We start from the raw sequence: 20,545 nt of genomic DNA on the forward strand, positions 1-20,545 counted from the left end.
AGAAATTAGCTGAAGAGTCGTTGAGCTCCAACAGCGGAGAAATGAAACGGCCACTTAGTTAATTGTTCTTGCGAGAACCGAGAGGCCATTTTAGTATACACACTGCTCCATCTATGCACGAGTATATAGGCATATTTCCAGACTAGGGATGAGTGCATGTTTTCTCGCCTAATGAGAAACATAGGACAGTTTCTACTGATAAAATCAGTAAAGATTTTGATTAGCTTTTTTTTTTTATAGGATTTTCAGAGGGCGCGAGCAGCTCTGCCATTGACAGTTCATCACAGCTACGGTAAATGCCGCTAGCAGAGGCGTAAACTCGTTGGTTCACCAGCTAGTGTCCACAATGAACTCGAGCAAGCTTGAGTAATCTTTTGTTTATCTAGTCACAAAAACTAACCATTCTCCGTAGACTTGACTGTCATCCTAAATAGTACCGAACTTAGAACCGGACTCGGATGTTTTGTACTAATATTGGTCAACTTCAACTTGTAGAGAACCTTCTTTTTAAATTTGATATTGTTGTGTTCAGTGTAATTTCGGCTAAAAAGGACGTAATGCGTTATCTTGAGAACTGTCCTACCATTGTCATGTCACAACCTAGGTAAATTCGTGTATTTCTTTGACAATAACTCTGAAACCAAACAAATTGTGTACAGCTGAACATCAATGTGCTCTGTCCTAGAATAAGGGTCCACTCCTAAGCCCAGTCACTGATTCTAGAGACGCTTATGCACTCACAGGGTGTTTTTGCTGATGTCTGACAAACGTGAAAATGAGTGGAGTGTCAGAAGATCATTCCATGATGACTTGTTAATGAATTAAAACCGGTAATGGTACCATTTCTCCGACCTGAGCATGAAAATGAATAATAAAAAAGTATTCCATACTTTTCTGGTTCAACTGGTTCAAATGGCTCTGAGAACTATGCGACTTAACTTCTGAGGTCACCAGTCGCCTAGAACATCGAACTAATTAAACCTAACTAACCTAAGGACATCACACACATCCATGCCCGAGGCAGGATTCGAACCTGCGACCGTAGCGGTCACGCGGTTCCAGACTGAAGCCCCTAGAGCCGTACGGCCACACCGGCCGGCCATACTTTTCTGTATGTGAACTATACTACAGTCATTATCACGGAGATTGTTAATAAGTAACACTCTCTCAGCTTCTCAGAATGAAAGACATGGGAAGTTAAATTTACCAGTGTTAGAGAGACAAACAATCGATCATGACATTCAAATTTTTTGCGACATCTCTAGTCGGAGTCTCCTATGACTGCTCATGTAAAGAGAAATAGTGCGTATCTACACTGAGAACACTGTTTCTTCTAAAAGTCCAGTGCAGGCTCTCTCTACTTATGGAATGCCCTCTCTAAGAAGGTTAATTTCTCCTCTACCCCATCCTACTTCCTCCACTCAACGATACAGTGTTAGAGACGAGGTTGTCAAACATACTGACTTTCAGTGTACAAAGAAATACAATTCCACAGGTCCACAACTATAAGATAAGCGCTTGCCCAAAAGGCTTAAGAACAGATCACCTATTTTTTAACGGAAGTTAAATGAAATGACCCCGACTTGCGATATAAGGTCTGTTGCTACAAGTCTTCCTAAACTGAAGGTAAAAGATCCCAAAAACAAAAAATAATTAATGTAGAGTAGTAGAATTTCGGAAATACATTTGTCGAGGTTCTCATATGTAGCCGGTCGAAGTGGCCGTGCGGTTAAAGGCGCTGCAGTCTGGAACCGCAAGACCGCTACGGTCGCAGGTTCGAATCCTGCCTTGGGCATGGATGTTTGTGATGTCCTTAGGTTAGTTAGGTTTAACTAGTTCTAAGTTCTAGGGGACTAATGACCTCAGCAGTTGAGTCCCATAGTGCTCAGAGCCATTTGAACCAGCCATTCTCATATGTAAGTGATTAACACTGAAAGATCACAGTTTACCGTAAGCGCGAGATAAGCCATTGCAAACGTGAAATGCTGGTGTATTAGTAACCGGTGTAGCCGACAAAATGTTGAATCCAAGCATACAAACTTGCATGCAATATGTGGTACAGGTGCCAGATGTCAGTTTGTGGTATGGAGTACCGTACCTGCTGCATTTGGTCGGTCAGTACAGGGACGGGTAACGCCGATTGTGGATGACGGTGAAGTTGTCGTCCGGTGATATTCCTTATGTGCTCGATTGGAGACAGATTTGGTAACCGTACAGGCCAAGGCAACATGCCGATACTCTGTAGAGCTGTCGGGTTACAACAGCGGTACTTGGGCGGCCGTTATCATAGTGGAAAACGCCCCCTGGAAGGCTCCTTGTGAATAGCAGCACAACGAATCACCACACTGAAGTACAAATTGGAAGTCAGAGTGCCCTAGAAAACATGAGAGTGCTCCTGCATGTGAAAATGCACTCTACACTATAAGTCCAGTGTGTCTAGGACGCAGACAGGTTGGTTGCGGAACCTCAACTGGTCTCCTTCTAACCAACACACGGTCGTCACTGGCACCGAGACAGAACCAGCTTTCATCAGAAAACACAACAGACCTCCACCCTGCCCTGCAGTGAGCTCTCGCTTTACACCACTGATGTCGCAAATGGCGGTGGTTTGGGGTCAGTGGAATGCACGCTACAGGGCGTCTGGCTCGGAGCTGTCCTGGAAGCAACTGATTTGTAAGAGTTCTTTGTGTCACTTTGGTGCCAGCTGGTGTTCAAATTGCTGCTGCAGAAGCATAGCCATACACCGAACACGATGGTCTTCCTTCTCGGTAGTGCCACGTGACCATCCAGAGGCGCGTCTACATTCGTTCATTCATTCCCCTGACCAACGCTGCCAGTAACCATGTACATTACCTACATTCCTGCCAAGTCTTTCTGCAATATCGCAGAAGGAACATCCAGCTTCTCGTAGCCCTATTACACGACCTCCTTCAGTCTCAGTGAAGTGTTGATAATGGGCGGCCAGAGTGGCCGTGCGGTTCTAGGTGCTCAGTCCGGAACCGCGCGACTGCTACGGTCGCAGGTTCGAATCCTGCCTCGGGCATGGATGTGTGTGATGTCCTTAGGTTAGTTAGGTTTAAGTAGTTCTAAGCCTAGGGGACTGATGACCACAGCAGTTGAGTCCCATAGTGCTCAGAGCCATTTTGTCGATAATGCCATCGTTGTCGCTTTAAGCGAAATTTTGAGCAGCATGCGCTCACCACGCGACTGGCACGATAGTTCAGTAGGCATCGTCTTTCAGATGTAGAAACACGCTTACCAAATTTCGTTTATAACGTACAACTCCTTTTTGATGTTGCGATTTTTTGTAAGTCAGTGAATTTGGCACCACTTCGGTGAATCACGTGTCGATGAAGATGAGATTAAATAATTAACACAACACCCAGTCCCCATGCGAAGAAAATCCCCCACTGGGCCGAGAATAGAATCTGAGAACGCATGATGTAGAGCCAACGACGCGAAGCACAAGATCACGAGCAGTAGACTTTAATGGAAGTACAAACCAGCTATTAATGAGAAGCTAGTTTTTGTGTGGAGGTCGCCCACAGTCTTATCGAACTATTGTGTGTGTGTGTGTGTGTGTGTGTGTGAAAGACAGACAGAAAAGAAATTCATCTTAGTGGTTATATATATTAGTGTATTCATATTAGTTATAACGATTTAGCTATATTCAAGCCCTATACACGGAGCAGAAAACACAAAAAAAGGTTCTATTTACGTGTAACGGCTCTCTGACTGAACAGTCATCGGCATTTTTGGCATTAATTTGATTTCGGCTTTAGCCTACCAGAGGAACTAAATTTTTCTTCGAGATGAAGGAACTATATTTTTGTCTGAGATGATTGTTACTCCAATCGTTACTACGCAACTAGAAAGGACAGATGCAATAACATTCAACATACAATGCTACTTTATATATTAAAGCACTTCTTAATGTCCGTGCTTGCAAAGAAAAATTGAAGAGAACTCCGGCTGCATGTCCAATTTTCTTTCACCTATGCATATTTCACAACTGTATATGCTATCTCCAGTGACGATAAAAATATGTCTTGCATAATTCTAACAAACATTGGACTATTTGGCTGAAATAACGAACTTAAAATATCCTACCGGAATATGACGAATCATAAAAGACGAATGATGATAATAAATAAGGGACGGACAACGGACAAACGGTGGCTCTCATGAAAAATGATTTCAGTAGGTTTGTCCCTCCATTGCCGTGCTCAGAGAAATCGGTGAAACCCGAATGACGGTAAGTGTACCATGATCTGAAATTAGTTCCCAATACGAGTTACATTTCGTTCATACAATTTTCATCTAAAATTAAATTCGTTAACAATTATTATTGTATTCTGCTATTGATGGATCACAACGTCCATAATACCGAGCGAGGTGGCGCAGTGGTTAGACACTGGACTCGCATTCGGGAGGACGACGGTTCAATCCCGCGTCCGGCCATCCTGATTTAGGTTTTCCGTGATTTCCCTAAATCACTCCAGGCAAATGCCGGGATGGTTCCTCTGAAAGGGCACGGCCGACTTCCTTCCCCATCCTTCCCTAATCCGATGAGACCGATGACCACGCTGTCTGGTCTCCTTCCCCAAAAACCAACCAACCAACCAACCAACGTCCATAATTTTGTGCTAGTCATTTATAATTAGCAGGACAAAGTCACAATATTTAGCACTGAAGAATATGCAGATGAGGTCTTGCAAGATCCAGGACGATGAGCTGAAATCGGTCTGCAAATTTAAATACCTGGGGTCGTACATACAGAGGGACGGAGGACTGGAAAGCGAGATAAAACACCGAATAAATTGCGGTTGGAACAACTGGAGGAAAATTCGAAGAGTGTTGTGTGACACGAAGGTGAGCATTGGGTTGAAAGGGAAAGTGTACAAGTCGGTGGTGAGGCCTGCTATGATATACAGGGCAGAGACATGGCCAATCACAGTAGCCCAGGAAAGGAAGAAGGAAGTGGCGGAAATGAGGATGCTGAGGTGGATGTGTGGGGTAACAAGGAGGGACAGGATTAGAAATTAATTTGTTAGAGGAGCTGTGAAAGTCGGACCCATGGGGAAAAAGATACAAGAGAGCAGACTAAGGTGGTGAAGAGTATATCGGAAACAGAGCTGAAGACATAAAGATTGAAGGAGCGAGAAGGAGAGGAAGACCAAAGATGAGGTGGAAGGATAAGATATCCGGGGACCTAAGGGAGAAACGATGGAAGAAGGAGGAAGCAATGGATAGAGTACTGTGGAGGAGAAGGATCCAGAAGAGCAACGCGCACACTAAGTGACGTGGGACAAGGCGCCGATAAGGAAAAAGAAGATGTATAATTACGAAATTTTTGTACCAAGGTGGTGGTGGTTAGTGTTTAACGTCCCGTCGACAACGAGGTCATTAGAGACGGAGCGCAAGCTCGGGTTAGGGAAGGATTGGGAAGGAAATCGGCCGTGCCCTTTCAAAGGAACCATCCCGGCATTTGCCGGAAACGATTTAGGGAAATCACGGAAAACCTAAATCAGGATGGCCGGAGACGGGATTGAACCGTCGTCCTCCCGAATGCGAGTCCAGTGTGCTAACCACTGTACCAAGAAGTGACGTAAGAATCAGTCTGTAATATCGATATTTGTGTAATGACAAAATGCAGACCGCAAAAAACAGCTTACAGCGAAGAAATTTTACCCTGAAAACTCTGGAGCATAACTACTCATCTATCCTGAGAGCTTAGACATACAAAACTACGAGCTGCTCTATTAGATCGCGATTCCTTTCCTCGGTCTACCGTGTCCCGGAAACACGAGTGCAAGTTTCGGTATCTTCGGGGTAGTCGCTGCGGACTGTCTAGGCCGGCTCGCTGTGTACTGAACGACTCGTGCCGTTCTCCGGTGTGCAGCCGTTGCTCTAAGTGCTATACCGCCCGCCAAGTGAGTCACCCGGCGTCGTGGAAGTTTTGCAGGCGGCACGGGGACGTTGCCTCACGCTGACGCTAGCGCCGGCGCCGCCTCCGTTGTGCAAAGCAAAACACGGGACACGGCTGTAGGCCGCCGCTGTCCGCGTGCACCACTTCCCTGCCGCTTTCTCGTCATGCTGCCGTGTTCTCGGGATTAGCCTTCTACGTCTATTATTTCCCAGGTCTACACTGCTGTCAGTACGAGCTAACGTCTTTGGGAAACAAGGTACTTTATTCGCCCTTATTGACAAACGGTGCAAGGGACAACCAGACAACAATGTCTATCATAGAAAATGGTTGCCCAGATCAAATCCAAATCTACACCGACGGCTCCAAGATACCAGAAGGAATAAGAACTGCTTTCTACTGCACACTAAAAATTCTACAGATAGGTATGTTATACCTAACAAATGGCCCAAATACACTTGCATATGGAACAAGGGCCGAATTTCAAGAAATCCTAATCTTAGCAAACTCTAGAAATAATTTGCATAGAATGGAAACTTCAAATCACAAGTAACCATCCTTGACTATACACTACTGGCCATTAAAATTGCTACACCACGAAGATGACGTGCTACAGACGCGAAATTTAACCGACAGGAAGAAGATCCTGTGATATGCAAATGATTAGCTTTTCATAGCATTCACACAAGGTTGGCGCCGGTGGCGACACCTACAACGTGCTGACATGAGGAAAGTTTCCAACCGATTTCTCATACACTAACAGCAGTTGGCCGGCGTTGCCTGGTGAAACGTTGTTGTGATGCCTCGTGTAAGGAGGAGAAATGCGTACCATCACGTTTCCGACTTTGATAAAGGTCGGATTGTAGCCTATCGCGATTGCCCTTTATCGTATCGTGACATTGCTGCTCGCGTTGGTCGAGATCCAATGACTGTTAGCAGAATATGGAATCGGTGGGTTCAGGAGGGTAATACGGAACTCCGTGCGGCTTCCCAACGGCCTCGTATCACTAGCAGTCGAGATGACTGGCATCTTATCCGCATGGCTGTAACGGATAATGCAGCCACGTCTCGATCCCTGCGTCAACAGATAGGGACTTTAGAAGACAACAACCATCTGCACGAACAGTTCGACGACGTTTGCAGCAGCATGGACTATCAGCTCGGAGACCATGACAGCGGTTACCCTTGACGCCGCATCACAGACAGGAGCGCCTGCGATGGTGTACTCAACGACGAACCTGGGTGCACCAATGGCAAAACGTAATTTTTTCGGATGAATCCAGGTTCTGTTTACAGCATCATGATGGTCGCATCGGTGTTTGGCGACATCGCGGTGAACGCACATTGGAAGCGTGTATTGGTCATCGCCATACTGGCGTGGCGTATCACCCGGTGTGATGGTTTGGGGTGCCATTGGTTACACGTCTCGGTCACCTCTTGTTCGCATTGACGGCACTTTGAACAGTGGACGGTACATTTCAGATGTGTTACGACCCGTGGCTCTACCATTCATTCGATCCCTGCGATACCCTACCTTTCAGCAGGATAATGCACGACTGCATGTTGCAGGTCCTGTACAGGCCTTTCTGGATACAGAAAATGTTCGACTGCTGCCCTGGCCTGCACATTCTCCAGATCTCTCACCAACTGAAAACGTCTGGTCATTGGTGGCCGAGCAACTGGCTCGTCATAATACGCCAGTACCTACTCTTGATGAACTGTGGTATCGTGTTGAATCTGCATGGGCAGTTGTACCTGTACACGCCATCCAAGCTCTGTTTGACTCAACCCAGGCGTATCAAGGCCGTTATTACGCCCAGAGGTGGTTGTTCTGGGTACTGATTTATCAGGATCTATGCACCCAAATTGTGTGAAAATGTAATCACATGTCAGTTCTAGTATAATATATTTGTCCAATGAATACCCGTTTATCATCTGCATTTCTTCCTGGTGTAGCAATTTTAATCGCCAGTAGTGTATATAAGATAAGCTTGAGTCTAATTCATATTGCAAGAAATTTTGACACTGATGAAACGTTCATGTGGATCAAAGGACATTTAGGCACACTGGAAACGAAACACACGAGGGAAATGGGACAAGGCGACAAGTATTGAACTATATGAAATATCGTCATAACGTCTGAACGATTTGCGTTGGGACGTTCAAACTGCACAGTTGGCTGCGGGGAGTGATGGGAATTAGTATGTGCATGTGTGGTTTGGTTTAGCGACGAAGCCCACTTTGATTTGGATGGGTTCGTCAATAAGTAAATTGGCACATATGGGGGACTGAGAACTCGCAGCCGGCCGGTATGGCCATACGTTTCTAGGCGCTTCAGTCTGGAACCGCTTGACCGCTACGGTCGCAGGTTCGAATCCTGCCTCGGGCATGGATGTGTGTAATGTCCTTAGGTTAGTTAGGTTTAAGTAGTTCTAAGTTCTAGGGGACTGATGACCACAGATGTTAAGTCCCATAGTGCTCAGAGCCATTTGAACCATTTTGAGAACTCGCATTTCGCTATCGACAAATATCTTCACCCTCAACAGGTGACTGTGTGGTGTGCAGTGTCCAGTCATGGGATAATCGATGCGACATTCCTTGATGGCACGGTGACTACCGAACGGTAAGTGAAGGTTTTGGAAGATGGTTTCATCTCCATTATTCAGAGTCACCCTGATTTCCACAAGATGCGGTTCGTACAAGACGCAGCTCGAACCAATCGAAACAGGAGAGTGGTTGATGGCCTGGAGGAACACTTTCGGGACCGCTTTCTCGTTCTGGGGTACCCAGAGGCCACTGGCATGGGCCTCAATTCGTCGCCATAATCTCTGGATCCGAACAAATGCGACTCCTTTTTGTGGGGCTGTATTAAAGACAAGGTGTACAGCAATAACCCCAAAACCACTGCTGAGCTGAAACAGCCATTCAGGAGGTCATCGACAGCATCGATGTTTCGACACTTCAGCGGGTCATGCAGAATTTCGCTATTGGTCTGCGCCACATCATCTCCAAGGATGGCAAGCATGTCGAACGTGTCATAACCTAAATCCATATATTTGTAGTGACATTTACATGTAGGATAAAGTGTGTGCACGCCGTAGTTTGTAACTTACGTAAGTTTTTTCACATAGTTCAATAATTGTCACCCTGTAAACACTGTATTACTCACAGCAAATCCCGTGGAATCACACTGCCATGTAGTGATTTCATTCGGAATATACGCAACACGCACAGGAAAAAGGAAAAGGAAGCAGACAGTAACCGAAAGAAACGAAGGACGATTTTATGCCCGTTGTCGACAGAACTGTTGTTTGAGCGACTCACAATGAGTGAATGATATCACAGCTTCATAACACGAATGCGATTAAGACATGGGTGTTACCCTAGTCACATGTATTAAATTAAAACTTAAGTCATGATAATGAAGAAAAAACCGATTTCATCACGTAACACTAGCATGCACTAAATAACGCGCAGTGCAATAACGCCGCAAGTTCTATCAGCTGAAGATTCTATTCCCTGTACCCATTACTGTCTTCTTTAGTGCGAATGGCATCATAATCTATCACATCATAGGAATCTACCTAAATGGCTCAGATATCAAAATTTAATTTCATTTTGTTTATAATGTTTATGTCTGTATATGTACATATGTGTATGTGGTTCAAATGGCTCTGAGCACTATGGGACTCAACTGCTGAGGTCATAAGTCCCCTAGAACTTAGAACTACTTAAACCTAACTAACCTAAGGACAACACACACATCCATGCCCGAGGCAGGATTCGAACCTGCGACCGTAGCGGTCGCGCGGTTCCAGACAGTAGCGCCAGAACCGCTCGGCCACCAGCGGCCGGCTATGTGTATGTAACAACTAGATTTAAAAAGAGCATCATAGGGAGATGTGTAAGCAAGATTTAGCTGGTTGAATTGCTGGATACCAACTGAAAGCCGGCCGCGGTGGTCTCGCGGTTCTAGGCGCTCAGTCCAGAACCGCGCGACTGCTACGGTCGCAAGTTCGAATCCTGCCTCGGGCATGGATGTGTGTGATGTCCTTAGGTTAGTTAGGTTTAAGTAGTTCTAAGTTCTAGGGGACTGATGACCTAAGATGTTAAGTCCCATAGTGCTCAGAGCCATTTTTGAACCAACTGAAACAAAATAAATAATAAAATGACCTGTTGTTCTGTTCGAATTATTTACCTCGCCGATATACTTTTCAGGTCAGTATGATCTGAGTTGTTAAAACTAGTCACAAACTGGAAGATAAATTGACAAAAATTCGGTTACTGAGAAAATGCACTCTGTGTACAACTTTTGTTAAATGGTTCAAATGGCTCTGAGCACTATGGGACTTAACATCTGTCATCAGTCCCCTAGAACTTAGAACTACTTAAACCTAACTAACCTAAGGACATCACACACATCCACGCCCAAGGCAGGATTCGAACCTACGACCGTAGCGGTCGCGCGTTTCTAGACTGTAGCGCCTAGAACCGCTCGGCCACACCGGCCGGCAACTTTTGTTATAATAATGTTATTATTACAGTGTTACTTTTACATAGTGAACTCGTTTTGTAACATAAGATAATGACAGACTTCTACTTAGATACTTTTTCAACTCAATAACGCCATTCATTGTTTATACTTGACACAGAATTTGTAGCTGAATTAGCTCCCATTTTAATTATACGAATTATACCGAAGAAACCGTGCACAGTGGAACAAAGCACATATCACACACGTCAACAAGAAGTGTAGCAGAACAGATCCACGAAAATAACATCCAATGTCACTGACCAGTACCTTTTGTGGAATTCTAACCCTCATTCTGAGCTCGAACAAAATGAGGTATCTAGATCAGAATTCCGAAAATTTCTGTCATGCGAAACTCAGCTCGCACTTTTCTCACATGTTGTTGTGAAAGTCCTAGACCAAGGCAGTCAGACAGATGCAATATTTCTTCATTTCCTTGAAATGTTGGACTGAATAATACACCAATACTCATTAACAGAAGTACAATCAATAAGGCGGTAAACAAAATTTATCACTGGACTGGGAATTTCTTGGTAGGGAGTATGCAGCATGTTATCTTGCATGAAAAGTCATCAATAGAAGCAAAAGTCACTTCAGACGTGCTCCAGGGAAGTGTACTTCGTCCCTTGCTGTTTATGATGAGATTAATGATATACCGGACAATAAGAACTAATACCCCAAAAACAGAATTACAGATATCCATCCGGATTATGATATGTTTTCAGATTGGCACAAAGATTGGCAACTTGATTTAAATGTAGATAAGTGTAAAATTGTGCACTTCACAAAACGCAGAAACACCAATGAGTCACGACTGGAATCCATTAAACCGTAAAAATAAATGGTGTAACGATTGGTAAGGATATTAAATGGAAAGATCACATAGGCTTGGTGTTAGGTAAAGCAATTCATCAGCAGGATACTGGGAAAAAGCAATCAGCCGACAGAGAGACCGATAGCAAATCTCTTGCGCGTCCCATCTTACAATATTCATCAAGTGTTCGGGACACGAGCTACACAGGATTAACAAGGATACTGAGGGATGTCACCAATTGTCACAGGTTCGTTTGATCTATGGAAGAGCGTCGCAGCTTAACAGCAGCCGAGAAACCCATGTATCGTCTGGCAGCAGAATTTCACGTGAGCTACAATACAAGTCAGTCGATGGTAATGCGTGCATTACTAGATGAAACTAGCTTAGCGTTTGCTCCTTCGTTCGCGTAGACTATCTGTACAGATTTTTTTCTTTTTCTTTAGCCGAATTTTCACGTTGTTCACAAACCCCAACATCTTCTAAGCTTTTCATGCTGTACAGATTTTGGTGACAAGTGCATTCGGTAAGGACCGTATTTCTGTGGCATTAATTAGCACGAAAAGCTTAGAAGATGTTGGGGTTTGTGACCAACGCAAAAATTCGGCTAAAGAAAAAGAAAAAAATCTGTACAGCATGAAAAGCTTAGAAGATGTTGGGGTTTGTGAACAACGTGAAAATTCGGCTAAAGAAAAAGAAAAAAATCTGTACAGATAGTCTACGCGAACGAAGGAGCAAACGCTAAGCTAGTTTCATCTAGTAATGCACGCATTACCATCGACTGAGAGATGGACTTTGGGAAAACCAGAACGAAAGAGAATCGAAGCATCTGAGATGTGGTGCTAGAGAAGAGTGTTGAAAATTAAGTGGACTAATAAGATAAGGACAAGTGCATTCGGTAAGGACCGTATTTCTGTGGCATTAAGTAGCACGAAAAGCTTAGAAGATGTTGGGGTTTGTGACCAACGCAAAAATTCGGCTAAAGAAAAAGAAAAAATCTGGTAGCTGGAGTTCAAAGTTTTTGTCAGTCATATCTTTTGTTTTCTTTCGAAGATATTTCCATAGCAATTTTCATCCCCTAACAAATATTTCTTTATACCTAACCGAAAGTGAAATACCAATTTTCATAAGTTCAGCTTCAAAATTTTTTAATGTAGCGAACTTTTTTTAAAAACATTTTCATCCCTTATTGCACCCCTTAGGGGTTGAATTTTCAAAAACACTGAAACGCGTATATTAATTTCCGAACGAGAGGACCAATTCTCATAGATGTAACTTTAAAAATGCTTTAGTAGTTCTTTAATGAGCGTGTATTAAACAAACTTTTCATTCACTTTTTCACCCCCACAGGGATCAATTTCCAAAAACGCTGCAACACGTATTTCTTTATTTCTAACCGGAAAACCAAATACCAGTTTTCATAGTTCTAGCTTCAAAATTGCCTTACTAGCAACTTTTTTCACCTATTTGATCCTCTTAGGAGTGGAATTCAGAGAAATCCCTTCTCAAACGATGCTTACAGTATAAGATCAACGCCCTCTCCAGATTTCAAATTTCTATCCTTGGCCGTCTGGGCTGGGCGATGTGCTCCCTCTGGTGACACTGAAGCTATTCCCTGATGTCTTAACAAGTGTCTTACCATCTTCTTGTCAATGTTTTCCATACATTCCTTTCCTCGCCGATTCTGTAGAGGACCTCATCATTCCTTATCTTATTAGTCCACTTAATTTTCAACACTCTTCTCTAGCACCACATCTCAGATGCTTCGATTCTCTTTCGTTCTGGTTTTCCCAAAGTCCATCTCTCACTACCATACAACTCTGTGCTCCAAACGTACGCGTTCTCAGAAATGCCTTCCTCAAATTAAGGCTTATGTTTGATATTATTCAGCAATTCCCCTTTTCCCAGTGCTAGTCTGCTTTTGATATCCTCCCTGCTTCATCCGTCATGTGCTATTTTGCTGCCTAGATAGCAGAATTCAGCAATTCCCCTTTTCCCAGTGCTAGTCTGCTTTTGATATCCTCCCTGCTTCATCCGTCATGTGCTATTTTGCTGCCTAGATAGCAGAATTCCTTAATCTCATCTACTTCATGATCGCCAATTAAGGTTCTCATTTCTGCTACTTCTCATTTCTTTCGTCTTTCTTCGATTCACTCTCAATCTACATTCTGTACTCATTAGACTGTTCATTCGATTCAACAGATCGTGTAATTCTTCTTTATTTTCACTCAGGATAGTAATACCATCAGTGAATCGTACCATTGACATCCTTTCACCCTGAATTTTAATCCCTCTCTTGACTCTTCCTTTTATTTCCGTCACTGCTTCTTCAATGTGTTATCAACCGCAGCGTCAGAGCTACCTCCCTGGCGCCTATACCTGTCCTAAAGGCAAACTGATCGCCATCTAATACATTCTTAGTTTTCTTTTACATTCCGCTGTATATTATTCGGGTATACAACTTGGATGCATCAGCTGTTAACATCATTGTGCGATAATTCTCGCACTTGTCGGCTCTTGCTACCTTCGGAATTTTGTGGATTGTTTTACCTAAAGTCTGCTGGTATATAGTCAGTCTCATACATTCTACATGCCACCACGAACAGTTGTTTTGTTGCCACTTTCCCGAATGATTTTAGAAATTCGGATGAAATGTTATCTATCCCTTCTGCCTTATTTGATCTTTCGCGGTCTGACCTAACACTGCATCCGCTATCTCTTCCCTATCGAATCCTGTTTCTTCTTCTATCGTGTCATCAGACATTCCTCCACCTCATAGAGGCATGTAATGTCCTCTTTCCTATTAACCGCTCTCTCCTCTGCGTTTAGCAGTGAAATTCACATTCCATACTTAATATTACTGCTCTTGCTTTTAATTTCACCGAAGGTTTTTTTGATTTTCCTACATTTGTAGACTTAGAGAAAGCTTTTGACAATGTTAACTGGAATACTCTCTTTCAAATTCTGAAGGTGGCAGGGGTAAAATACAGGGAGCGAAAGGCTATTTACAATTTGTACAGAAACCAGATGGCAGTTATAAGAGTCGAGGGGCATGAAAGGGAAGCAGTGGTTGGGAAAGGAGTGAGACAGGGTTGTAGCCTCTCCCCGATGTTATTCAATCTGTATATTGAGCAAGCAGTAAAGGAAACAAAAGAAAAATTCGGAGTAGGTATTAAAATTCATGGAGAAGAAATAAAAACTTTGAGGTTCGCCGATGACGTAATTCTGTCAGAGACAGCAAAGGACTTCGAAGAGCAGTTGAACGGAATGGATGGTGTCTTGAAGGGAGGATATAAGATGAACATCAACAAAAGCAAAACTAAGATAATGGAATGTAGTCAAATTAAGTCGGGTGATGCTGAGGGAATTAGATTAGGAAATGAGACACTTAAAGTAGTAAAGGAGTTTTGCTATTTAGGGAGTAAAATAAACGATGATGGTCGAAGTAGAGAGGATATAAAATGTAGACTGGCAATGGCAAGGTAAGCGTTTCTCAAGAAGAGAAATTTGTTAACATCGATTATAGATTTAAGTGTCAGGAAGTCGTTTCTGAAAGTATTTGTATGGAGCGTAGCCATGTATGGAAGTGAAACATGGACGATAACTAGTTTGGACAAGAAGAGAATAGAAGCTTTTGAAATGTGGTGCTACAGAAGAATGCTGAAGATAAGATGGGTAGATCACGTAACTAATGAGGTATTGAATAGGATTGGGGAGAAGAGAAGTTAGTGGCACAACTTGACTAGAAGAAGGGATCGGTTGGTAGGACATGTTTTGAGGCATCAAGGGATCACAAATTTAGCATTGGAGGGCAGCGTGGAGGGTAAAAATCGTAGAGGGAGACCAAGAGATGAATACACTAAGCAGATTCAGAAGGATGTAGGTTGCAGTAGGTACTGGGAGATGAAGAAGCTTGCACAGGATAGAGTAGCATGGAGGGCTGCATCAAACCAGTCTCAGGACTGAAGAGCACAACAACAACATGCAAAGTCCTTCCGACAATCACTTCTTTTTCGATTTCTTCACATTTTTCATTCAGCCATTTCACCTTAGTTTCCCTGCACTTCCAGTTTATTACATTCCTAAATGACTTATATCTCTGTATTCCGGAATTTCCCTGAACGTTAGTGTACTTTCTCTTTCATCGATTAGCTGAAGTGTTTCTTCCGTTACCCGCGGTTTCTTCGAAATTACCTTTTTGTACCTATGTTTTCCTTTCCAGCTTCTGCTACTGCCCTTTTTAGAGATATCTATTCCTCTTCAGCTGAACTAGCTACTGAGCTATTGCTTATCGCAGCACGATTAGCCTCAGAGAAATTGAAGCGTATTTCTCCGTTCCTTAATACTTCCTTATTCCTCTTTTTCGCACAGCGTTTTTTCTTGATTAGTCTCTTAAACTTCAGCCTACATTTCATGATTACTAAATAGTGGTATGAGTATGTAGCTCCTCCTGGTATGCCTTAAATCCAGTATCTGAAGCCGCGCGGGGTAGCCGCCTTGTCACGGTCCGCGCTGCTGCCCCCGTCGGAGGTTCGAGTCCTCCCCCGGGCATGGGTGTGTGTGTTGTCCTTAGAGTAAGCTAGTCTAAGTTAGATTAAGTAGTGCGTAAGCTTAGGGATCGATGACGTCAGCAGTTTGGTCCCGTAAAACCTTACCACAAATTTCCAAAATTTTCCAATATCTGATTCCGGAATCTGCCTGACCACGATGTAATCTAACTGTAATCTTCTTGTATCTTCCTGTCTTTTACGACCGTATCTCGTCCTTTTGTGAATCTTGAACAGAGTATTCGCTGTTACTATCTGAAATTTATTGCAGAACTCACCTATCTTTCTCCTCTCTCATTCCTACTACGAAGCCCATATTTATACACACAAACATCAAATACTTGATAACATACAAGTGTAAACTGGCAGCAGATCCCATAAAAGACACTCTTGTCATGGGATAAATTAAAAAGATTTATTTTTTTGTCGTACTAGGTTATGATCAAAGTTCCATTACAAAGAAGAACTGAGGCATCTCAGTAACTCAGAATCGAAATAATCTTGTCATTAATTCCATAAAATGCTTATATTTCCCGTAATTAAAGCTTTCGGAGTTTACATTCAATTACAGGTACATATACCGAATTGGATATATCTGTTCGTAGGTCGGAGGAAGGCAAGGGCGTAACCACCTCCAACAGGATCAGATCTAGTGAAGCGTCCTGGTGTTCAAACCAACATTAGGATTGATGATAGCTATAATTTTTAAAGGCAAACAACAGCCAATTCGAAGGATACGAGCAACATAATGCTGGAACGGCATTATCAAGATAACGCTCTATCTTTCCCCAACACGTGAACTGCAATTGTTGTAAATTTAACGTGAAATACAAAACTCCGCGAAAACAAAGGGTCTTGCACAAATTGTGTGAGTCTGAGTAGCTGTTCGGAGCCTATTTACTGTCTTCTCAGTTCGAATGGAGGCTCATTCGCTCCGACAAGATGAGCACGAGTAGGCTTTAGAGACCCAGTAACATCGTTCTTGCTTCTTGCCTTCATCATTCTGACAGATTCGTAATCAGCATAGCTGCTCACACGGAACTACGCTGTCAATAACAGCGACAGTTACTTGGAATACCGGATTATGGGCCGTATTTCAGAAATGCGGCATTTTACCAAGAAAACCACTGTGCCGTGACTAATGGTATCAGGAGAAACAAAATTGTTGATACTCTCACTTAGAGTTTCATCCACTGTTGGACAAAGACGTACCAACATGTTCCGTACACAGACCATCTGGAAGATGTGCGTCAGCAGGTCAGAAATGTGTGTAATAATAAGTGGCGTGTATTTTGCCGACAAAGGGAAAGACATAACGCAGATGTACTTCGAAGTATCCCGGCGTGGCAGTGTTACTCCCGTGGTATGTATCACAGAAAGTTGCTGGTTACCAAGTTACGCCTCCACTTTCAGCAAATACGGTTCCGACTGCACGTCTCTGTAGGCTACCACTGATCGACTCACATCTGCATGATTGCAGCCCGGAGGAGGAGGACACCACATCATATTTTCATATGTTTGTATGCATAACAATTCAATCACGGTGTGTTTAGCCACTAAAAATTACATACAGGGTGTTAGGCGTATAAGTGCAGAGATTTTTATTGATGACTTAGGGCATTGTACTGAACAACATTACATCGGTATTTACCTCGTTTGCAGACTAATAATTATAGCTATTAGTAGTAGGATGTTTTCAGGTTGGGTATTACCACCGAGTACATGTGGCAAGAGCAAACCATCAATGCTTATTTTCCACTGGGTAGCAGTTCAGGTAGTGAAGTGTAGAGCGTGGACACGCAAAATTTAATCTATAGGGACAGACGTTATCCACTTACTGATGCAGTTACGACTGTGCAGGAAACATCAGGTAGTAAATTATGTGTCGCGTTTGTGGGAAGGCAGAAAAACTAACACAATGAAGTGGGTACATATTAAAGTACCAATGATCAGAAATTCTGCACTTATATCATTAATGTATTCTAGGCGAGTCTTCGGTGTACTGTCACGTGATGTGAGTGATTGCATATGCTTCTTAATTTGTAACGTACCACGCTGGATGAGGGGATCATGTCCGAAGTCCAGAAGTAAATAAACTAATAGTGTCTCCCTGTACTGCTTTTACTTTCCTTACTTCTCTCGTTTACAAACTGACATTTATTGATGCCTCAGAAAGGTCTTATCAACCGATCCCTTCCTCTAGTCTAGTTGACCAAAAATTTCTTTTCCCCTACATCGATTCAAAACCTCGTAATTCGTTATTCCATCTACTCACCTAAACTGGAGCATTGTTACGTAGCACCACATTCCAAAAGCTTCTTCTCTTGTCCGAAATTCCTGTTGTCCAAGTTTCACTACCTTACAAGGCTTCACTCCAGAGAAAGAGGGTCAGAACAGACTTTCAGACATTTAAATCTATGTTACGTATTCACAAACTCCTATTTTTCGGAAATTCTTTACTTGATATTGTCAGTCTGCATTTTATATCCTCTCTACTACAGACATAATCAGTTATTTTTCTGCTCAAATAGCAAAACTCATGTACTAGTATTAGATTCTCATTCCCTAGCAAAAGTCCCTAAGCATAACCTAACCTGATATGACTACATTCCATTACCATTGACGTAATTTTGTTGAGTTTGATATTATGACCTATTTTCAAGGTACTATCCATTTATTTCACATACTCTTTCAAGTCAGATTTACCTTGTCATCAGCGAACCTGAAAGCCTTATTTCTTTTCTCTAAATTTTACTTCTCTTTTCAAATTTCTGTTTGGTTTCATTCATAGCTTGCTGAATGTGAAGATTGGAAAGCATGTGCGAGACGCAACAAACCTGCCTCACTCCCTCGTCAACTGCTGCTTCCCTTTGATGGCCATAGAATCTTATAATTGCAATCTGTTTGTTGTACAAGTTGTAGATAACCACTCGCTCCCTTTATTTTACCCCTGACACATTCAAAATTTCAAAGAGTGTTTTGAGTCATCTTTGTCAATAGCTTTCTCTAAATCTTGAAATGCTGTAAAAGCAGGTTGGCCTTTCTTCAATCTGTCTTTTACGATAGGTCTTAGAATCAGTACTGCCCCACTTATTCCTACGTTTCTCCTGAACACAAAACGATCTTCCCGGAGGCCAGGTTTTACCAGTTTTTCACTCTTCTGTAAATAATTGGTTTCGGTAACTTATGAAACCAATGGTTCAGTAGTACTCACAGCTGAGTGAATGGAATCGAATATGAGAGAATAAGAATTTAGCACACAATTTGACTAAACGAAGTGGCTGATTACAGATTCTAAGATTTCAAAGAATCGTCAATTTGGTAATAGAGGGAGGTGTGGGGTAAAAATTGCAGAGAGAGACCGCTGCTCGGTTGCAGTAAGAATGCTGAAATGAATGTAGGCTGCAGTGGTTAAGCAGAAATGAACAGTCTTGCACATGATCGAGTAGCGTGGAGATATGCAAAAACCTGTCTTCTTGCTGAAAACTAGAAGAATGACTTCTGTCGTGCATTATTTTCTGTGTCTCTTGAGGTCGGCCCTGCTAGTCTCGTAGATTTTCTGTACGCATCATCATCACGTCAGGGTGCAGTCCAATCTTTTTCAGATTGTTCTTTAGGGACCTAATCCACGCATTCGGCGGGCGTCCCGAGCTTCTTTTCGTTTATTTTATGTCAAGTACTTTTCGTGTCATACTGAAACGTCCCCTTTGAACTATTTCTACATGACTGTGCTTAAACTTACTTACAATATTTTTAGCGCAACGCAATCTGACTTTCAGAAATCCCTACAAAAGAATGGCCCTGACTAACATTAACCTATGCGTTTCACAAATCGCTTACCTCACAAAAATCTTGGTTACTCGAACTACTGCAATACAGCGAGCGCCACTACTGCCAGCTAAATAAAAGATTCAAACTACGGAAGGCACTAACTACTGATAGGCATAGTTAGCAAAATGAAAGATTTTGATAGAGAACAACCAATGTATTTACCTCAATAGTCATAATATATATAGTAGTTCATGACAAATTTCAAAACTCCGCCATCTCTCTCCCCACATCCACCACTGCTGGCGGCTCACCTCCAACTGCGCAACGCTACGCGCTGTTCACAGCCAGCTGCCTAACACTACAATGGCGAGTATTACAACAATGCAAAGCAGCCACAGACTGCACACAGCGCAGCCAGTGATTTTCATACAGAGGTGGCGTTACCAATAACAAAACCTAAACAGCCTACTTACAATACGGTTAGATTTGCGGCGCATAACATGGCCGTAATAGAACAGGCAATACCTCTGAAGCTTTTCCCGTATGTTTGCTACCTAAAACGAGCGTCGGATGTGTTCGTTTGTTACTCTGCCTCTTAGGTTCAGCCGCGCGGGATAGCCGAGCGATCTGAGGCCCTTTCGTCACGGTCCACACGGCTCCCGCCATCGGAGGTTCGAGTCCTCCCTCGGGCATGGGTGTATGCCTAAGTTAGTTTAAGTTAGATTAAGTAGTGCGTAAGCTTAGGGATCGATGACCTCAACAGTTTGGTCCCATAAGACCTTACCACAGATTTCCAATTTCCTTAGGTTCACTTGTCCAGATCGGCGTAGTGCCCTTGTCTCTGCAACCTGAAGCTCCCGTTCGTCTGACGCATGGCCCAACATTCTGCACCGTACGTGAGAGCTGACCTCACTCATCGTTTGTATGTGTTTACTCTGACTTCGATACGCATTTTCGCA

This window comes from Schistocerca nitens, chromosome 2, assembly GCF_023898315.1.
Source record: "Schistocerca nitens isolate TAMUIC-IGC-003100 chromosome 2, iqSchNite1.1, whole genome shotgun sequence".
NCBI lineage: Eukaryota > Metazoa > Arthropoda > Insecta > Orthoptera > Acrididae > Schistocerca > Schistocerca nitens.